We start from the raw sequence: 7,604 nt of genomic DNA, 5'->3' as shown, positions 1-7,604 counted from the left end.
TTACAATTTTTCTGACAGGTGAAATGCCCACACAATGATTTTCTCACTCTTAATCCATGAATACAGTTCAAAAAAATCTTGTTTTGGAAAAACAATGATATGATAGGTATTAAAAAGATTAATATTTAAGTCCTTTTTTTACTATAAATTCTCCTCCCTGCCCAGTAGGTGGTGATATGCACGAAGAATGTGAATTGCAAAAAACAACAGAAGAAGAATATGGAAGTGAAAGTGGAGATTGCTAGTAAAAAAGGACTTAAATATTGATCTGTTTCTCACCCACACCTATCGTACTGTATTGCTTTTTAAGACATGGATTTAACATGGCTTTATGTGCTTTTGGAGCTTCAAAGTTCTGGTCACCATTCACTTGTATTGTATGGACCTACAGAGCTGAAATATTCTTCTAAAAATCTTCATTTGTGTTCAGCAGAAGAAAAAAAGTCACACATCTGGGATGGCATGAGGGTGACTAAATGATGAGAGAATTTTCATTTTCAGAACTATTCCTTTAAATGAGTTTCATGAGCTATGGAAGATCAACCTCTGAGCAATAAAATGTTTCTCTGTGAAATGAAGCCCAAAGATTTCAAATGATTAAACAATTATCTATGTTGATAGTGCTTTCTGTGGCCCTTTCTTTTCAGTGTTGACTTTGTACAAGAGAGGTCAGTTACTGTAGTACTATTCCAGAATTCAGGAAGAAGAGGTTCAAACAGAAAAAAAGCAGAATTACGCATAAGTGCATAGGTTGAGGACGTGTCCCTTTAAATAAAGAAAATAGTTTATATAAAGGAGAAACCTTGATGAAACATTAATCAGGTCTACAAGTAAACCTCAGGAACACACTATTTTAAGACTACACCTTAGAGACTACAATCTAAGACTATACCCTGCTAAAAGACCAGTATCAGCATATTTTTGGGGTCTTGGATGCTGGTCCAGCATGGAATGCTGGTATTCCCATCAGAATCCTTAACTTGGGTAGCTCAGTGGTAAAGACGCTGGCTACCACCCCTGGAGTTCGCTAGTTCGCTAGTTTGAATCCCAGGGTGTGCTGAGTGACTCCAGCCAGGTCTCCTAAGCAACCAAATTGGCCCGGTTGCTAGGGAGGGTAGAGTCACATGGGGTAACCTCCTCATGGTTGCTATAATGTGGTTTGTTCTAGGTGGGGTGCGTGGTGAGTTAAGCGTGGATGCCGCGGTGGATGGCGTGAAGCCTTCACACATGCTATGTCTCCGTGGCAACGCGCTCAACAAGCTACGTGATAAGATGCATGGGTTGACAGTCTCAGACGTGGAGGCAGCTAGGATTTGTCCTCCGCAACCCGGACTGAGGCGAATCACTATGCGACCACGAGGACTTAGAGCACATTGGGAATTGGGCATTCCAAATTGGTAGAAAAAAAACAAAACCACTAAGCCATTGTCAGGCTGACTTCCTGACCAAAGTTCAGCTAACTCTATGTGCCGCAGGGGTGATAGGTTCTTTGAGCTTGTTATCTGTTTGTCACTTTGTCAAATGTTAAGGCAATCATCTTGCATGGTGTAAGCTAGGGCTGGGTGATGTATTGAATATTAATGATATAATCAAGATAATTTTGCTGACGACAATAAAACTGACCAATATTGTGAATAACGCAATGATTTTAATGTGCTTTCATTTGGCCAGTAAGTTTCATAAAGAGTGCATCAGTAGACTAATTTCATGATCCTTCAAGGCTGCACAATTAACCAAAACAACATCAAAATGGCAAGTTGGTCATATGCAAATATTAATCCACAAAAGGCTGTGATTTAAAGACAGATAAACATGGTCTGTGTGTGATTCAGAACAAACCAGTGACGTACTGATCTGTGTACATGCATGGCGGCGCTCTCAGATCAGTTCACATGCATTGTGAAATCAAAATAATGCAGGTTCCAAACATTAGTAACAGTTATAAGTTATTGTACAAAGCTACAATGCGGCACATAATAACAGAAAAGGAGGAGATTACAGAATTTCAGGAAATGCGGGACATTGAAAACTGTCAAATACACATTGCCTTTTCTGTGTCTAAATAAAAGCTCCTTGTGAAGTTGAAGTAAATAAGATCGCACTTTCCATGTCAAAATAAATGTCCCAGGTGAAGGTGAAGTAAACAGGACAGAAATATATTACTTTTGTATAACACAAATCTAATAATCAGAATAATAATGCTAATTCAGAATTATATTATAATAATCAACCTGGCATGTCCCACAGTAATAATTTAGTATTATACAATGTTCAACTGGGGTTCCAAAAATAAGTCAGTGAAGTAGCTTTGCACATAAAAACATATTTGAAGGTAAATAATGCTTTTTATTAAGCTACAATGTATCATTGTGCATATCGATGAAAATATTTGAATTTCATTCTCCCTTGTGTTTATTTAATAAAACACTAATTATTTGATTTTTTATTTAATGTCTTTAAAATATTTAATCTACTTGGCTACAATGGCTGTTTGGATGAAATGATGGTTCCTCTGATAAAAAATAAATAAAAACACTTTTGAGCCATTTTAGAGCAAATACACAATAACCGAGATATATATTGAATATCGTCAAAAGGCTGAAAAATATCGAGATATAACTTAAGACATATCGCCCAGCCCTAGTGTAAGCTGATTGGTCCTTTGACATGTATTGTGTACCCAGTCAACTTGCTTCACTCTGTTTGTCTTTGTCTCTTCATTTGCTCAATTTTGCAGATAAGCCAGTTTCACTTTAGCATGCTGCAAGAGTTTTTCTCTGAAACCCACCTCCACTAGTGATGTCCAATTCATGATCAAATGCTCTCTTATAGGCATTTCTTAGATTAAGCAGCGTCTCGTGCTGTAGATACATATATCAGGGAGGAATATATGATCCTAGAACTGGTGATATCTGCTTGTCCCAAATCTTCTTTGCAATGAACCGCTCCAACTAGTTCACAAATCAGACTGAACACTCTAGTTGCAACAGTTCTTGAGTCAACAGTACGATGAGTCGCTCGTAACAGTTCTCGAGTCAACAATACACAGAACTCTTTCGGAGGTGTCTGACATATTGAGAACCGATGAGCTGCTGACATTGAGCATGCGTGTGATTAAGGGACGAAATGTATGTTTCTGGTGTATTTTGCTGAACAGCAAAAATTTTAACAAATAAAACATACTGGAAATATGTTTATGACTTGACTCTATTACCGTTTTATCAACGTATGAAGATGATCCAGTCTACAGCTCTCGAGTCAACAGTACACTGATCCAGTTACAGCAGCTCTCACGTCAACAGTACAATGGGTCATTTGCAGAAGTTCTCGAGTTAACAGTACACTGATCCGGGGACAGCAGCTCTCGAGTCAACAGTACATCGAGTTGTTCACGGCAGTTCTCGAGTAAACAGTACACTGATCCGGGGACAGCATTTCTTGTGTCAACAGTACACTGATCCAGGGACAGCAACTCTCAAGTCAACAGTTCATCGAGTTGTTCGCAGATGTTCTCGAGTCAACAGTACACTGAACTGAAAATCGCCTTTTTTGGACATAATACTGAGAACTGCTGATCATTGAGCTGCTGATGAGCATGCGTGAACCGAGGACTTCAATGAGGGGGCGAAACATTTCAATCGAGAGATGTAAATGAATTTTACTATTGAGTATTTTGCATGCAGATTATATTTGAAGTTTTTATGAGCTGGATCATAAAAAAGGGTGAGTTGATTAAGACTAGTTTAATCATTTTATATGCTTTAGAAATGTAGAACATCCACGTTTGTATATCAGTGTCAGTATTGGGTGCTTTAGGTGCAAAACTTTAATGTAGGATGTATTGTTAGATCACTGAATGAAACACTGATGACAATAAACACCCTTATTATTAAAACTTATACTTTGTTGAATATGTTTGAGCATGTATTGTATGTAACTGACTGAAAGAACTGATTTGCAGAAATCAGAATCAGAATCAGAACTGACTTTATTGCCAAGTAAGTTTTCACATACAAGGAATTTGCCTTGGTGTTTGATGCATACAATAATAATAAACAATAAACATAGTAAGATGAATAATAAACTATATTTAAGATACAATATATAGATACAAAGTAAACTGACTGGTTTTAATAAAGGAGCTGTACAGTTGTGCAAAATATATGCAGATGTGCAGGGATGTGCAAAATATGTGCAGAATATGAACCATAGAATGTGCAAATGTTTACTGTTCACAGTTGTTCACAATTCACAGAAAATTTCACAGTTTGAGTATAATAAAAAATGCAATAGACCAGATAAATGTTCTTTAAGTTGATGCAAGACAGATGTGGAAACTATGTTAATGTAACATGTAGTGTCTATGGAGGTGGAATAAGAGACAGTGTCAGGGGGGTCCTAGGCCTTGTTTATGAGGCCAGCTGCAGACAGGAAGAAACTGTTCCTGTGGCGTGAGGTTTTGGTCCTGATGGACCGTAGCCTCCTGCCGGAGGGGAATGTCTCAAAGAGATTGTGTCCTGGGTGGGAGGGGTCAGCCACAGTCTTTTCTGCCCGCCTCAGTGTCCTGGAGACATTCAGGTCCTGGAGAGATGGCAGATTGCAGCCAATCACCTTCTCAGCAGAATAAATGACACGCTGCAGTCTGCTTTTGTCCTTGGCAGTGGCAGCAGCGTACCAGATGGTGATGGAGGAGGTGAGGATGGACTCAATGATGGAGGTATAGAAGTGCACCATTATTGTCTTCGGCAGGTTGAACTTCTTCAGCTGCCGCAGGAAGTACATCCTCTGATGTGCTTTTTTAATTAGAGAGCTGATGTTCAGCTCCCACTTGAGGTCCTGGGAGATGGTTCCCAGGAAGCGGAAGGACTCCACAGTGTCAACTGGAGAGTCACACAGGATGATGGGGGTGGGTGGGCCTGGGTTCTTCCTGAAATCTATGACCATCTCCACTGTATTCACAGCATTGAACTCCAAGATGTTCTGACTGAACCAGGTCACCAGATGATCAGTCTCCCGCCTCTAGGACTGTAGGAAAAGAATCGGACTTCCCATCACTAACATCCACCCCAGCTCCAATTGTCTTATCTGCTATATGGGAATTGTTTGTATGTCTATTTTTGCAGCATGTCTTGCATTTGGTCTAATTGTCTAGCAGCAGCAATATATACAATTTTAATATATAAAACCTCACTTTACCACAGCTCTAAATTCAATGTCTGTAACGTTATCACCTGGGTTGCATTACAGTGGTGTGTTGGCATATGTTTTGTGACCTCAGGGGTTTGGCCTTGCTCATCCACATTCTCAGAGAGGCTGATCTCTCCTGCCTCCATTGTTGAAGCAGCATGTATCATTTTCAGTGCTGCAGGCTGCTTTGTGTATGTCTTTCCTCTGTCCCAGTCTGTGATATTCCCTTTCACTCTCACCCACAGGTCAATGCTACTTACCGAGGGGAAACCATCTCAATAAGTCATTAGATGATGGCCTCTATTGAGACAGCTCATGTTGTTGGTGGTTTAACTCAAAGCTGATGGGATCAGTGCAGGCAATTAATTATGGAATGATCGACATTCAGGATGTATTCCTGGATCAGCATCTTTTGATGGTCCAGGAACAACTTTCTTGTCAAACAAATATAGTCATAACCCTATCCTTACCCATAAAGACCAAAGTATACTTCGGTTTAGGGCTGTCAAATTAAAATTCGAAATTTGAATATTCGTAGATTTTAAGAAAAAAAAAATCACATTCGAATGCTAAAACTGTGCATTTGAATTTTGGATTTGTGCCAAGCACTGACGATGACTTCAGATCGATTGCATTCTTGCACTAAAAAAAGGGTTAGACACAGCACAGCAAATACAGTTTAACAGAAAACAAGTGTGTCAAGATGCTTTTTAAAGTTCTTTTTAATTAGACACAGCATCTAAAAAACAGTGCTCCTGCACAAGACACTGAATAAACAAAAACAAAGCAAAACAAAGATGTTCGTCTAGCGTGTGTTTACGTAGAAAAACAAATGGATGGTTGCAAAAGTGTTCGTTGTGAACAGCCCCTTACTGTTGGTGGAGGTACTTGGCCATTGCATCTTGCTCTCTTATAAGCATTTCTCAGATTAAGCATTCAGTTTTTTAAACACTTTGTCAGGAAAGATGTTCAACTTGGAAATGTGTCTCGAGATCCTTGCATTTGGTTCCATTCTGTTGTGTTCCTTCTGTGTGCACAGGCACTGGCCACATGAACTGTACTGAATAAAAAAAATGTGGTATTTCACTGTTATTATGAAGCTTGAGTCTGTGGTAGTATACTGTGGCATCAGTTCAAGTGTATCAGAATGTGAACTGCCTATTGAAGCATTCACCCCCCTCATTTTACTTTTGACTTAACATTTGAAAATATGGACCAATTAAAATGTTTTATTTATTTATTTTATGCACATTAGTTGAAAATGAAATGCTCTTTTTTAACAGCAAGGAATGTTCTTTGCAATAATATAACATGGTGCTGTATAATTTATGAATACAATGCGCCCTCTTGTGGACTATGGAAAAAAAGTCAATTTAAAAATCAGCTGACTTTAAAATTCGAAATTCCATGCTAAATAAGCAATAGAGGAAATGTACAAACTTTATTCAATCAACCCTGCACAAGGTGGGAAGATCAGACCATGCCCTCTGCATTGCAAATACACATCTGATATGCTGTTGGGCTCCATTGGTTCTGATGGTGAACAGGTATTGCATGTAACAGCAACATAAATGGGCAGAAATAGATAGAGAGACACGCAGACAAACATAATGTCCTGTATAGCTGCTGTTTTGGACTTCCTGCCTCCAATGTACATGCGTAGAGAAAAACAGTGAGACGGCGAAAGCTGGTGGACTATGACATTAGACAAAGAAGCCAGTGAGTGTGAAATAAGAGCAGGTATTAGCCCGACTAGCTCACAATAGCACACAATACAGCCGGTTCTGCACTGTTGTCAGCGAGTACACACACATCCGGCAGCACAGGGAATTATGGGGCTTTGTGTGGCTGTGGGGTCCTTCTGTGAATACAAGGGTTTATGACAGCGTGTGTGGCCAGGGAAGAGGCCAGAGATTCTGTTAAACACACAACTTTAATCTCCGACTAAAACCGCAGCAGGGTCAATCAGTGTCAGCGGTGCAGGGGAACGGATGCGAGACGAGTACATGCCCTGAAAACTCCATTCAAAACTATAGACATTGTCAATGTGTATGCAAGCATGTACTAAAAACACCATTCACAGCTGTACAGAGGACTAGGGCTGTCAAAGTCAAAGTGTTAACTCAACAACAAAATTACTGGGAAAAAAGGTTTGTTGACGAATGTTTTTTTTTTTTTTTTTTTTTCAAAGATAAGATGAGATGAATAAGATGCATCATGACAATAATTAAACGGTTTTAATTAAAACATACTATTGACAAAAACATGATGAGAAAAATAACACTGCAAGGTGTAAACAAGAGAGCTAAACACCTGTACAGTTAACTTTACAAGTTAATTAACTCAATCAAATGCATCCTTAATACAGTATGTTACATTAATCAGCTATATCCACTACATAAACATAATATGACAAC

Source organism: Myxocyprinus asiaticus, chromosome 19 (genome assembly GCF_019703515.2).
Source record: "Myxocyprinus asiaticus isolate MX2 ecotype Aquarium Trade chromosome 19, UBuf_Myxa_2, whole genome shotgun sequence".
Taxonomy (NCBI): Eukaryota; Metazoa; Chordata; class Actinopteri; order Cypriniformes; family Catostomidae; genus Myxocyprinus; species Myxocyprinus asiaticus.
This window is presented reverse-complemented; position numbering follows the sequence as displayed.